Below are 15789 nucleotides of genomic sequence, written 5' to 3' on the forward strand. Positions count from 1 at the left end.
AAGTATCAAATAAAATTTGAAGAGGCATGATTGTAAAGGAAATTTTGCTGTAACCGAAACTATGATCTAACAACAGGGGAGCCGATCTTCAGAACCCAGAGATATTATTGTACTGACCCCCTTAAAAAATATCATACAACTTGTGTGTAGGTGCTCTCATTTTCATAAGTGCATTTGCAGAGCACTGGGAAAGAGAAGCTATAGAGATTTGTAAAAGATTGGCTGAAATGGGAGCCGGTCAAGACAAGGAAATTCTGAAGAAAAGCCCATTGGGTTACATTTTGGCACATTGGAAAGAACTGAGAGGGTTTTCTGGGGCCTCTGTAAACAAGAAAACGTTGGTAAAATATTATAACCAATGCTGACCTTCATATACTTTGGAAGATCAGGAAAAATTACCTAAAATGGAACTTTGAATTATTATACATTGTTATAATTAATGTTGTTTTTGAGGTGATAAGGAAAATGGAATGAAGTAATGTATGCAGATATGACAGAGTGCAAAATTAATATACCTCTTCCTGATCCCTTAATTTTGGATTTGGAAAAGGACAGGAAAAACTAAAAGCTAAAGAGATGTTGTTCAGATTGTGATACTGGGGAAAGATGTTAAGAAGTTAAGATGTTAAAAGGAGGAAGCTCGAGCAGCTCCTGTGTTTGAGCATGGAATGGGTGCCGGGATAGGCAAACAAATGGAAACAGACATGTTGATAGATGGGACTGAAGGGTTGTTGGATAAATGTGGACTGGGAGTAAAGGAGGAAACATGGAAAGTGGATAAAAAGAAAGCGGTTGCTTTAAAACTGGTGGAGAAGGAATGTTGAACAGAGGTGGGGGAGTAGGCTCTTCTGTGGAACCGGATCTGTGTGTGTGCTATGGGGAATCTGGACCCTGGAAGTGAGACTGCCCTGGAGGGGAGTGCCATGGGGCTGCTGCAGTGAATGAATTAGAACTAGAATTACATAAAAGATGAAAAGAAGAGAGTTTATCCCTGTGAAAAACTAAAGAATAAGGTATTGTTTATTAAGATATATGTTAGGTATATATATATGTTAAGCCCAATATAAAGGTTAGACAACAAAAGATATGAAATTGCTTATGCACACAGTTAACGGACACAGTTTATGCAAGATAAGGTAAACCACAATCGCTTACACCAATTAAACCAGAAACCGTTTATGCAAACATAAGATGACCACAAGGTGTTACAGAAACTGGCTTGCAAGATGTTCCAGGAACTGGCAGAAATAAGACAAACCACTCCATATAAGGACATAAATGAAGGGTCAACTATGGAACAAAGGAGGAAGACTTCTTACTTCGGCCTCACCGACCACCGAGAGGCAGAGGTCGACCCCCTAGCAACAGCTGAAGCATGCGCAGAGTACCTCAACTACGTCATGAACACGGAAGTAAAAGATGTATAAGGGAGGGCTTTTTGAACTGCTCAGCACGGCAGTAGGCGGAGCGCAGACTCCCCTGCCGTCCAGCGCTGTCTTTGCTCATATTCTACTTGCTATAATTAATAAAATTCTAATTGGATTATGATCCGTTGTGGTCTCAATTTATAACATCCCCTCGTTGGGAGGGACCATTTCTTGTTCTTTTAACTACAGAAACGGCGATAAGAGCTGCTGAAAAAAGGTGGACACATGCGTCTCGAGTAAAAGGACCCATAAAAAAAATGGAAAGTTGTGACTGAACCCAGAGACGCCAAGCTGACCCTCTAGAGGACTTGGATAAGTAACTGAGAGAATTCATATTGACTCCTGTAAATCTGATATGAGAAATGAAGATATAGTTGAAATTATTTTAAGAAACCATAGGATAAGGGCCAGTATTAGTCCATGTCCTCCTATATGCAAACACTGCAATTTGTATATTAGACCTAAGTGTCCCAATTGTTTGAAGCATATTATTACTCATAGGAGAGACCATGAACAATTTTTGAGAAATCAATTACAGTTCTTTTTGCATTCAGTGTGAAATTACCACCTCGTTGGAACAGTTGTTGTGGGTCAAATACTACTGTCATAGTAGCCGACGGGGAATATACCTTTAACCTACCAGAGAGGGCAAGACCGGAGGGAGTCGGTGCTGCAGCTGAAAAGGTCTGCCGAGGGCTGCAACCCCTGGGGCTGTGACCGCTGAGCACTATGATCCTGACCGGACCTCTTTTGGTGTCGGTTCTGATAGGAACCATATGAGAAGATGCGGTGGCTTTTAAAAACATTCACAACAACTATAGTTGAATGTATTACCACAACTAGATGAAGGAGAATAACCTCTAAAACCTTGGTATATCACACTGTTTATGAATGCAAAGGAACAAAGATAGGCAGTTGCATATATAATCAAACCCAGTATGAATTGTGTCAGGAAAAACAAGCAAAACTGTGTGTTATGATCCAAAGGAACTTCCAACCTTGTATTGGGGTAGAAATGAGAACAAATTCAGAAGAAGGGAAATTAATTGGAACAAGTGAAGTTATAACCAATTTGAGTACCTCACTGCCAATGATTTTTGATGCATATGATATTATAGATGAGGATTTAGATACTAATTGTGGAAGTCTAGAATGGAGGCAGTACTACAGTAGCCAACCAAAATATATTTGCCCAGGTGGATACCAATGTCATATAAATCCTGATTATGTACCTAATCAAACAGCTAGGTATCAGTCATCACACCTCTGTGGAAGAAAAGGATGGTCTTGTGTATGCTGGGATACTGCAGGCTAGGGATGTGATTATCAATGTAAGACTTTACAAGCTTCAATAGCAAGAATACAAACAAACAATAACTGTACAACCCGTGCCTGCAATCCAATAAATTTAACTCTCATAGATTTGAAAAAAAAAAAAAAATGGAAACAGAAGCAAGTAACTAAAATTGGACTTAAAATATATGGAACTGGGGAAGACCCAGGTGTGATTATTAGTATTAAGATAAAAAAAAAAAAACTGGAGTCCAATATGAAATTCTCACAGTTGCTAAAAATCTCCTTGTAAATCTTGCTGAAAATATATCTAAAGCATTGAATGTAACTAACTGCTATGTTTGTAGGGGAACTAACCAGGGAAAGAGATGGGCCTGGGAGGCAATGGAGAGTAATATAAGCGACCCTACAATCTGGAAAAATCGAAAAGGAAACAAAAGGAGACAACAATGGATCTTGCAAATGGGTATAATCGGAAAAAGTTGTTGGCAACATTTAGAAAATGGTGTAAAACCAATAGGAAATTTACTTTGTGAAGGGGGTTATATGTGGAAGAGAGCAAAGAAAGACTGGGGAAGATGGGGAAATCCCATAGAAATAAATCACCAATTCAGTAACTGGACTAATGAAACTAACATACCAAACAGTTGGCCTACTCCAAATGGATATTATTGAATCTGTGGTAAAATAACTTTTGCATTTTTACCCCAAAATTGGACAGGTTCATGTATATTAGGAACGATCAGACCTAATTTCTTCTTATTAAGAAGAAAACAATATAAAAGAGAGTTACAAAATGGAAAGACAATGAGTGGCCACCTGAATGAATAATCTATTATGATTTGGCAACTTGGGCAGAAGATGTATCCTGGGGATACAGAACTCCTATATGTATGTTGAATAGAATTATAAGGTCACAAACTGTGGTAGAAATAGTAGTAAATAAAACAGAAAAAGCATTAGGATTAATTGCAAAGCAAAATACTAAAATGAAAACTGCAATATATCAGAATCGTGTGGTTTTAGATTGCCTGTTGGCTCAAGAAGGAGTGGTCTGTGGAAAATTTAATCTTAGTGATTGCTGTTTAGGATTAGATCTATTGTTCTTAAAAGAAGGAGGGTTATGTGTAGCTCTCAATGAAGAATGTTGTTCTTTTGCTGACCATACTGGAGTAGTCCAGGACACCATGTCTGAACTCCGGAAAAGGTTAGATCAACGTAAGAAAGATCGTGAGGCGGGCAGGTCATGGTATGAAAACTGGTTTAATGTTTCACCTTGGCTAACCACTTTGTTGTCCACTTTAGCAGGACCGCTTATCATGTTGATTTTGGGACTTATATTTGGGCCTTGTATATTATGCTATATTTTACACTTTATTAGGGAACGATTTGACATAGCTAAACTGCTTATTTTAACTATGAGGTCTGGGGCAAATTATAAGAGTGTATCTATTGATAAGGATGAAGATTGTTGTGAATATATTATGTCACGTAGGGGCTACACTGATTGTAATTGTGAGGTATTACCCTGTGAGTGTTCTGATAAATGTTGGGATTGTAGAAAAAGGTTTATTTGCAGTGCTGAGAATGAAAGCAGCATCTAATAAACAATAATAGGATAAAAAGGAAAAGGGGGGATTGTGAAAAACTAAAGAATAAGGTATTGTTTATTAAGATATATGTTAGGTATATATATATGTTAAGCCCAATATAAAGGTTAGACAACAAAAGATATGAAATTGCTTATGCACACAGTTAACGGACACAGTTTATGCAAGATAAGATAAACCACAATCGCTTACACCAATTAAACCAGAAACCGTTTATGCAAACATAAGATGACCACAAGGTGTTACAGAAACTGGCTTGCAAGATGTTCCTGGAACTGGCAGAAATAAGACAAACCACTCCATATAAGGACATAAATGAAGGGTCAACTATGGAACAAAGGAGGAAGACTTCTTACTTCGGCCTCACCGACCACCGGGAGGCAGAGGTCGACCCCCTAGCAACAGCTGAAGCATGCGCAGAGTACCTCAACTACGTCATGAACACGGAAGTAAAAGATGTATAAGGGAGGGCTTTTTGAACTGCTCAGTACGGCAGTAGGCGGAGCGCAGACTCCCCTGCCGTCCAGCGCTGTCTTTGCTCATATTCTACTTGCTATAATTAATAAAATGCTAATTGGATTATGATCCGTTATGGTCTCAATTTATAACAGTACTTAACCTTGTGCTGGGGCTGAGGCAGCACAGGGGCACTGGAGAGAACCAAACTGTCCAGACCAGCACCCAGCTGCTCCTGAGCCAGCCCTGAAGCAGGGATTTGGGGGATTCCTGGTTTTTTTGGGGGGATTTTTTTCCCCCTGGGCAGCCAGCAGCTGGACAAAGCAGACACTAAAAGCACCACCAGGTTTGCTCTGAGCTGGATCAGTGCATAAAACGTATGGGCTTCACCTCAATGGCCTGTGCATGCTGCAGCTGGCTGCACTTCAGCCTGTGTTTACCCCAAATCACCTCAGTTAAGAAACAGCCAAAGTTGTTCAGTGGCCTTTGCCTTAATGGCTGCAACCAATCACCCTCTCCAGTGGTGGCCACCAAGGAGAAACAGCAGGACCAGTTCTGCCTGTATGCATCACAAGCCAGGCGGCTCTTCCTCCAAGATGGAGGAGAACCATGAGCTCCAAGCACCCATGTGCACCCAGGCCCGTGGCTGAGGGTATGCCGGGAACAGACTGGCTGTGCCAGCCCAGAAATGAGGGGTGGAGGAGTGTCGTGGTTTAAATCAAGTCCCCCTACTCCCGGAGAGTTAGGAAGAAGAATCCAAAGAATGTAGCCCCCACGGATTGAGATAAAAACGGTTTAGACTAAATCTGCACAGTTCCCCCTCTGTTTCCCTTCCCCCCCCCCCCTCACCTTCCCACTCCCGGAGGGATGGGAAGGAGAGCCGGAGGGATACAACTCCCACGGATCGAGGTAAAATCAGTCCAGCAATCAAGGTATAACAGAAATAACTACCGGTACCAATAACAAATCAATGTTAGAGGAGACAAACAGGGAGAGAGAATACGATACCACCAGCCGCCACGAGGCCAGCAGCCGGAAGCCCCAGAAAGAGCTTCCCGTTGCCTCCCCGAGCTCAGCCCGGCGTGTTAACTCCTTCCCTCCCAGCCAGCTTCCAGTCCCCTCCCCGAGCAGGACGTGCTGTGGTATGGAATACCTCCCTGACTAGCCCAGACCAGGCGCCCTATCTCTCCCTCCTCACTGGCAGAGCATGAGCTACTGCTGAACCCATGACAAGGAGGAATCTTTCTGCTCTGATGTAGGAAATAATGGAATCCAAAAGAAGTAAGGGGTCAAACCCCATCACAGGCTGGGAGGTCACCTCCTGCGGGGAAGAAGAAAGAAGGGGTGACGCTGCATTACCAGCAGTAGAAAGCACTGAGGCATGGGGATGGTTGGACCACCCAGACAGCCCTGGTGGAGTGCAGTGCCCAGCCTGCCCATGCATACACCCCATGGATGTTGGTCTCCAGCCATGCCATGATGGTTGGGTCCTTCCACAGGGAGTGAGTCCTTCCCACATAGAGGGATGTCAGCTGGTTCAAGGCAGGAGGCTGGCTATGGGAGATAGTTGTTATTCAGGGCATTCTCCTCCTTCCTGCCTGCAGGTCCCTGTGTAGGCTGGCAAGGGCTCATCTCCTCATCATGCTTTGGCGTGAGAACACAAAGAGAGGAATCGCAGGCTCCCTGCCTTACTATTTTTGTCTACCTTCACCAGTTTTTCTGCCTCTGTCTATTTTTGGATAAGCACAGCCATGAGATGAAAGTTAACTTTGCCTTGACCCAAGGGGGAGACCGTTCATGTGTTTTAAGAAGACCACATGTCAGGGAAATCCAGACTGGTAGGAGACAGCCTGCCCTGAGAGCACACACATGTTCCCTCTCACTACAGGTACAAGTTTTGATATGAACTTCTGACTCATCCACATTAAAGTGAGGTGGGTCTATTAGCTTTATATGGTGGCCATTATAGAAAATAATTACCAAAGCATCTAAGAGCCTACTCAGGAAAACCAAATATTCTCCTATGCAGCTTTGTAACTCCATTAGCTGCCTGAGCAAACAAAAGCCCCACTACCAGCATGATCGATTCCTTCTCTTTACTGAGAACATCTCCGGGGCTTACCTTACCTGAGAATTCAGCCTGAAAAAGGAATGATTTGTGACCCTGGCATCAGGCTGCATACTGCAGTGATCCAACAACGGCATAAGAACTGCGGGAGAGTCAGACAGCTCATTGTCAATGGCCTGGTGAGGAGCACCATGGCATGGCCAGGGATACAAGGAGACAGCTCCTGTCCAGGGGGCAGCACCCCACCAGGGCACTGTTCCATGTGAGGTGGGTTCGAGGATGCTGCTGGGGTTTGTGCTGTGTTCTGATCTCTGTGGATGATGGAAATGGATCCAGAGTAAACAAAAAAGAACAAACTTTATTCCCCCCTGGTGCAATAAGGTGCGATTTTCTGCACTTAATGCTGCTGGCCTTTGAACTTGAACAAGAGTTTTATTTTAGTCACCATGACAAAAAATACAGTTTCAGCCACCACAAACTAAACCTCTGTTCGAGAGCTGGTTATTCCTGCCTATAAAGACACACCCTCCTCTGGGCCCAGAGGGGCTGTGTATCTCCTTTAATGGAAAGCAGCACCAACTGGATGGAAGCGAGAGAGACAGGCACCCATGGAAAGCACATCTAAAGCTGAGCAGTGCCTCGGAAGGAAAGCCAAGAGAGACTTGCTGTCTCTGGTCTGGGCAACCCTGGGGTGAAACATTTTCCTGTTCCAAGACTCTGGTACTCATCTTCCCCCAACTTGCACGCCCGTGACCATCGCTAGTAAAGGGGCATCAGCTGCTCTGTGGAGGGCTCACGTGTGTGAGGTGCCCTACACAGTTCCACCACACTCTCACCAGCCCTGCCAAGGTGCAGAAAGGCTGAATACCACCACCACCACTGCTTCTATGGGAGGGCGGTGAGGCGTTGGCACAGGTTGTCCAGAGAAGCTATGACTGTCCTATCCCTTGCAGTGTTCAAAGCCAGGTTGGATAGGGCTTGGAGCAACCTGGTCTAGTGGAAGATGTCCCTGCTTGTGGCGGGGGTTGGAACTAGATGAGCTTTAAGGTTTCTTCCAATCCAAATCAGCCTGTGATTCTACCTGCCACCACAGCTGGCCTGCCCAAGAAGTGTCACACTCCGAGTCAAGGCTCCCATCTCCCACAGACAGAGGTGAATGCCATTTCCAAGTGATTTGGAGGAAACTCCAGGAACAAACTTGCCAACAAAGTTTTCAAGCTGACAAGCAGGTATTCTTTATTGCGGCGCCGGGAGACACAGGGGATAACTCCTCCTAACGTGTGGCTCTCTATTGCTACACAAGCCATCCTTATATAGTCCCTGGGCATACATACATAGTCATGAGGCTACGTATGGATTACGTTATTTTCCAGAAAGTTCCCCACATGCGCACAAAAATGTGGTGGTGGTCTCTGAGGGTTGTTTACTTCTTCCAACAATCTTCATCACTTCTGGCAGCCTTTGAAGCATGTGCAGTAGATGCTTATACCAGTGTAATTGGCTCGTTAGCACCAGAGACATAATAATCCTCCTATCCTCCTACTTATCAGTTAGTTTAACTGTAGCCCATCCTGGACCCCTGCCATTCCCAGATACTCCTTATCCCTGCGTCCTGTTCTTCTAGACTGTTTTTCTTAAAACTACATCAACTATAACGATTTATCTTGTGCCAGTATGTTCTCTAGCTGTACTCTATTTTTTTTTCTATGTATCATGCACCTCAGTAATTTTCCACTGCTACTGTTACAAAGCCATCATACTTAACATTGCTTAAAACTAATTCTAAATGTTTATATATTCCATTTTGTGATTTTGTGTTCCCCTTGTTTCACAAGCCACAGGAAAACTTCTGCCTCTGCATTTGACAGGCTGGAATGCAGCCTTAGCTCTCACAGAAGGAGAGAGTGGCGAAGTCTAAGAGAATGGACTTACCGCTCGGGAAAAAATGACCAATGCAACCCGAATGAGCTGGGAAGCTCGTCTCATCACTGCTGAGCTCGTCTGATTTCACCAAATTTCATTCTTGGGATGATGGTCGGAGGGAAGTCAGGGCCAGTCGCTGATGACCTGAAGACATCTAGTTGTTGTGCTATAAAAGTTCCCTTCAGTGTGTCAACCAAACCACACAGCTTGGTGTCATCGGCAAACTTATTGAGGGCGCACTCAATCGCACTGTCCATGTCACCGACAATGATGTTGAACAAGACCAGTCTCAGCACCAGTCCCTGAGGGCCACTACTCTTTTCCAAATGGACATTGAGCCATTGACCACAACTCTTTGCATGCGGCCATCCAGCCAGTTCTTTATGCACCGAGTGGTCCATCTATCAAATTGATGTCTCTCCAATTTAGAGACAAGGATGTCATGCGGGACAGTGTCAAATGCTTTGCACAAGTCCAAGTAGATGACGTCAAACTTCTCTACCCCTGCCCAACAGTTCTGTAGCCCCATCATAGAAGGCCACCAAATTGGTCAGGCAGGATTTCCCCTTAGTGAAGCCATGCTGGCTGTCACCAAGTACCTCACTGTTTTTCATGTGCCTTACATGCCTTCCAGGAGAATCTGCTAGAATAGAATGGAATAGAATAGATCATCCATTTTCTCTTCTTGAAAATGGGGGTTATATTTCCCTTTTTCCAGTCGTCGGGAGCTTCACCTGATTGCCATGATTTTTCAAATATGATGGCCAGTGGCTTAGCAACTTAATTCGCCAGCTCCTTCAGGACCCGCAGATGGATTTCATCAGGTCCCATGGACTTGTGCACATTCAGGTTCTTAAGATGGTCTCAAACCAGATCTTCTCGTACAGTGGGCCTAAGATCTTCATTCTCACAGTCCCTGCAGCTGCCTTCCAGGACTTGGGTGGTGTGGTCAGAGCATTTGCCAGTGAAGACTGAGGCAAAGAAATCATTAAGAACCTCAGCCTTCTCCAAATCCTATCAAATTGATGTCTCTCCAATTTAGAGACAAGGATGTCATGTGGGACAGGATCGAACACTTTGCACAAGTCCAGATAGATGACATACTTGACCTCTTTGCTTTCTATATTTATACTGGACAACCCAAACAGCCACTTTTTCTGCTGCTGTTTGATAAGTGTCCAGTTTATCAGTTAGTAATTGATTTTGGCATTGTAACATAACCATTTTTTCCCTGCAATTCACAAACTTGTTTTTCCAAATGCATCTCCTCTCTCTACATTCTCTCTTTCCGTTGATGCTTCTTTCAGTATGCAGCCAGGAGAATCCAACCCCGTCTGCTGGGAAGCCCCATTGCAGCCAATGCCAGGAGTCTCAGGTAATTGGGATAATTCCTACACGATGCATCCACCCATAGGTGAGGTTTCTCCCATAGCCACAAGAGTGTCCTGCTTTTATACCCTTAGAAAAACAACTGGCTTTATGCCAGATCTCTAATTGTTTACACGTGGGCCTGTGCAGTTTCTCATGATCTCACCATTGTCCACTCTGAGAGCATTGGCCAGGCATCCCAGTGCAGCCAAGCATGAAGGTTATAGAACAGCTGCACACCTGTGTTTTTCTGCCTCTTTCCGACAAACAGTCATGATGAACATAACCATATATACTCTGCTGAATACACTGTAACAAACGACATCATTTATTATGGTTCTCAGTCATGAGAGGGAATCAACTCCCAGCTAAGTTCCCATCCATAGCAGAATATCAGGTACTTCTTGTTACTCAGTTGCCTTTGTTCAGGCACTTCTCTTGACAGCTCAGACAAATGTTACTAACCCTGGAAGAACAAACAGGGAAAGTATCATCATCCTTGTTTTCTCGCATCTTTTTCTCCTTATTACTTCTGTAAGCCAGCCCCAGGGCCAGGCACTTTGTGATGTTGAAAAGGCCATTCAGATACTTGAAAAGACAAGGAAGATACCAACATCTGTGACAGAAGCCAGGTACTGCATGCTTTTCACCTCTTCCAGGTTTTAGCTGAAGTAGTAATAATAATAATGATAAAAAAAAATAATAAAACCCAAGTCCAAATCAAAATAACAAAACAAGAAAAATCGAGGGTATGAGCAAAGGAGGTTTGGGGAAATTAGAATAGTTAGGGTTGGAAGGGGCCTTCAGATCATCCAGTTCCAAACCACCTGCCATGCCCCTTCCCATGTTGTTCACTTCCTCAATAGTCATCTAAATACAGGTGCCGTGGCTTAAGCCCAGCCAGTAACTCAGAACCACGCAGCTGCTTGCTCACTCCCCCCACTCTTCCTCCCCCCGCCCCAGCTCCTGGAGGGATGGGGAGGAGAATCGAAAGAATGTAACTCCCACAGGTTGAGATAAGAACAGTCCAGTAACTAAGGTATAACACAAAACCACTACTGATACCACCAATAATAATAATGATAAGAGAAATAACAAGGGAAGAAAATACAACTGCTCACCACCTGCCCACCAATACCCAGCCCGATCGCAGCAGCGATCTCGCCCTTCTGGGTAACTTCCCCCAGTTTCTATACTGGGCATGACGTGCTGTGGTATGGAATACCTCTTTGGCTAGTTTGGGTCAGGTGTCCTGTCTCTGCTTCCTCCCGGCTTCCCCTCCTCCCTGGCAGAGCATGAGACTCAGAAAAGTCTTTGCTCAGAGTAAACATTACTTAGTAACAACTAAAACCATCGGTGTTATCAGTGTTGCTCCCAGGCTGAAAGTAAAAAACACAGCACTGCACCAGCTACAAAGAAGGAGAAAAATGACTGCTACTGCTGAAACCAGGACAGTATCCACCCCTTATTCCATACCATTCATGTCATGCTCAGATCCCACATTTTTCAATATACCATCACTCTTGTCTCATATATATACACATCCCCACACACACAAAGAGAGATATCATTCCTTAGTACATACACCAATCTCTATAAAGCTGCTGAGTTCATCTGGTCCAAGATGTTGGGCTCCATCTCTTGTAACAGTCTTTCAGAGCAGGAGAGGCGGTGTGCAGTGTTGGATTGCTGCCTGCTGATGATACTGCAGAACTCGTCTGTTTTCATCAAAGTTCATTCTCTGTTGGGATGATGGTCGGAGGCAAGTCGGGGCCAGTCGCTTGTGACCTGAAGACATCTAGTTGATGGGCTATAAAAGTATTACATAGCAGGAAACAGCATAGAATTGAGTTCATTGGCTGTTTTCCCCTAAAATGAAATCCCCTTGAGGTACACATCAGATTTCCCCATCTTCCCGCAATACTCACCAAGTATATCTGGGTCCCTGAGCAAAGCCAATCCCACGAGTGGGTTTGCCTGTGCCTGAAGCAGGAATAACCCAGACTGTCTTCCCCAGCAAATTATTTATATGCACCTGTCATGGTTTGAGCATGTTTTGAGGGTGTTTTTGTTCAAGGTTTTTTCCAGCCAGGGGGAGTCTGGGAGGAAGGAGAGACAGGACACCTGACCCAGGCTAGCCAATGAGGTATTCCATACCATAGCACGTGATGCCCAGGATGCATACTGGGAAAGAGAAGGCTGGAGGGGTGGAGCTCTGGAGAAAAATGGAGGAGGGAGCACATGGTGCTCGGCCGGGCAGGGTGGAGTGAGTTATGGGTCGGTGGCTGGTGGGGTGTTGTATTCTTTTCACTTGCTGTTTGCTGTATCATTATTATTTGTAGTAGCAAATGGCAGTAGGGGTTTTGTGTTATGCCTTAGCAATTAAACCATTCTTATCTCAATCCGTGGGGGCTACATTCTTTGGATTCTCCTTCCTAACTCTCCGGGAGTAGGGGGACTTGGTTTAAACCACGACATTTTTTTGGCGCCCAACGTGGGGCCCGAGGGATTGAGATAAGAACAGATCTGAGCGGATTTATGGTCTCTTGTCACAATGCTGATTTATTGGCTCTTAGAGGTTTTTCTCTGGATCTCGCTGTTTCGGGATTTTACCGGGTACTTGGTGTATGGATTGGATGTGTTTGTGTTTGTGTCGGAGGCTTGTAATACGGTGGGGCTCCGGCAGCAGGGGGGGATGGACGTGGCCGTGGACTTGGACTTGTACCAGGCCGTCCCGCTGCTCTTCGCCGTCCTTGTCCTTATCCTCGTCGTCGTCTGTGTGGAGCTGCGTGAAGCCAGGAAGAGCGGCCCCGGGAGCTGCCGGCAGCTGAGGCTGCCAGGGAGAGCGGCACGGGGAGCCAAACGGCTCTGGCAGAGCAGCGGGAACAGGCGGGGGAGGAGCGGAGCAGGGCGGTAGCTGAGCAGCAGGATCAGGCAGAGGGGAAGGTGAGTCCCGCGGCCGTTCCCGACCCTCCGACGGCCGAGAGTGTCCCCCGGAAGTCGCCCGCCGACCCCCAGCAGGATGCAGGAGACTACGCAGCACTTCCCAGCAAGGCAGTGGAGGAACCGAGTCCTGCTGCCGTTCCGAACCCCGCAGCGGCCGAGAAAATTCCCCGGAAGTCACCCGCCGAGCCCCAGCAGGATACAGGAGACCACGCAGCATTTCCCAGCAAGGCAGAGAAGGAAGATCCGGACTCGGAGAAGAGAAGCTGGTGGTGGGAGAACTGGCAAGCAGGGCAGCTACATCAGCCCCAGTGACAAGTGCAGCAGCATCATTTGAGAGTTCTGATGGTTATGAATGGCTTTTGGGTGCCCTTGGGACCTGCCTGCTGATTGTGGGGATCGGCATGGTGGCACACACACAGAGTGTGTTCCATCCACAACCATTTTGTCTGATCCCAAAAGTTAAGCAGAGTCAGGTCTGGGTCTTGTCTAAGGTTAGACAAGTACATAGGAGCACCAGGAGACTGTTCCCAAGGCTGGACAGTCATGAGTGGCAGGGCATGTGGGACAGTATGGCCAGGTATCTGATCCACTGGGCCCCTCCAGTGCTTTGGAAGCATTGGAGGTGGAAGGCAGCTGTATGGAGTCCCCAGCAGCAAGCTGTAGAACTGCTAAAGGGGACGGTGAATGATTTTGAGCCTGTTGGGCCCAGATACTTCAGGCCATCAGTCCAGAGATGCAACATAGAGATGTCTCATGATCGAGGGGTGGACTTAAGAGTGATTGTGTATTGGAAATGTGAGATCTGGGCATGACGTGAATGGTATGGAATAAGGGGTGGATAATGTCATGGTTTGAGCATGTTTTGAGGGTGTTTTTGTTCAAGGTTTTTTCCAGCCAGGGGGAGTCTGGGAGGAAGGAGAGACAGGACACCTGACCCAGGCTAGCCAATGAGGTATTCCATACCATAGCACGTGATGCCCAGGATGCATACTGGGAAAGAGAAGGCTGGAGGGGTGGAGCTCTGGAGAAAAATGGAGGAGGGAGCACATGGTGCTCGGCCGGGCAGGGTGGAGTGAGTTATGGGTCGGTGGCTGGTGGGGTGTTGTATTCTTTTCACTTGCTGTTTGCTGTATCATTATTATTTGTAGTAGTAAATGGCAGTAGGGGTTTTGTGTTATGCCTTAGCTATTAAACCATTCTTATCTCAATCCGTGGGGGCTACATTCTTTGGATTCTCCTTCCTAACTCTCCGGGAGTAGGGGGACTTGGTTTAAACCACGACAGCACCACAGGAACTTTATCCTCTTCTAAAATACCTAAAATTCTGCCTGGGCTGAGCCAGCCCTGTTGGCAGATCCTCTGGTGCTGACCAACCAGGTGGCTTTTGGTAAATGTGTATCCCAGTGTTTGAAAGTCCCACCACCCATTGGTCTCAGTGTAGTTTTTAACAGCCCATTGTACCCTTTGATTTTCCCAGAGGCTGGTGTATGGTAGGGGATGTGATATATCCACTTGATGCCATGCACTTTGGCCCAAGTGTCTATAAGGTTGTTCCGAAAATTAGTCCCATTGTCTGATTCAATTCTCTCTGGGATATCACCACAAAATCTGTTTCTTAATGCCCGGGATACTGTTCTGCTGCGGAATGGACTCAGTCAGAGATCAATGTGATCAGACAAAAAGCCATTTATTGCAAAGCATTAACTCCTTATATACTATTGCTTACACACACCTACAGCAATTTGGCATATCATGATTGGATACTTGTCTTGAGGACCCTTAGTGACTAACACATAATTGGTTAAGCACAGGTGTGAGAACTTGACCTCGAATGCTTGCCAACAGTCCACAGTTCTCATAACTCAGTGAATTCCAGCTTCTTCTTATCTTGCTTGCTTAGGCTTCCTTGGGCCTCCCACGGCCTTGCTGTATCCCTCGGAGTTATTCAGAGCTCATGTACCAAATATCCATTTTCCTGTGAGAACACTGTCTCCACATCTCCCCCTTTTTAGTTTTATTAAAAGTTTTTTACAATTTGTTGTGTCTGCTCTATCACTGCTTGACTTGTGTAACATAACAACCCACTACTCTAGGTAGCATTATTTCAGTAAGATTAGTCTGATTTGAAGTCACTTGAACCTTTATAACATGTGGCATACCAGTGAATCCTACACACCATGTAACAGGACTAATGAGGATTTAACAGATGTGCTCAGTATACTTGTCCATTATTATTATTATTTGTAGTAGTATTGTCAGCAGTGATTTGTGTTGTGCCTTAGCTATTAAACTGTGCTTATCTCAACCCGTGGGGGCTACATTCTTTGGATTCTCCTTCCTAACTCTCTGGGAGTTGGGGGAGCAAGGGGGGAGTGAGTGAACGAGCTGTGTGGACTTGGTTTAAATCACGAAAGCTACATACCTATAAAATCCCTTCCTCTTATCTTTAACATCCCTACCCAAGTTTAGCTCTAACTTGGCCTTAGCTTTCCTAACCCAGTCCCTAGATTCCTGGGCAACATCCCTGTATTCATCCCAGGCCACCTGTCCTTGCTTCCACCTTTTATAAGCCTCTTTTTTCCTGTGAATTTTTCTCCGCAGCTCCTTACATTCGACTTCATCTGGATCTGCGGATGCATTCCCTGCATCTGGCCGGTGATAGATTGTCTTTGTAAGGGCTGATTAACTCAGACACTGA

Source organism: Melopsittacus undulatus (assembly GCF_012275295.1).
Source record: "Melopsittacus undulatus isolate bMelUnd1 chromosome W unlocalized genomic scaffold, bMelUnd1.mat.Z SUPER_W_unloc_4, whole genome shotgun sequence".
In the NCBI taxonomy this organism is placed as follows: Eukaryota; Metazoa; Chordata; class Aves; order Psittaciformes; family Psittaculidae; genus Melopsittacus; species Melopsittacus undulatus.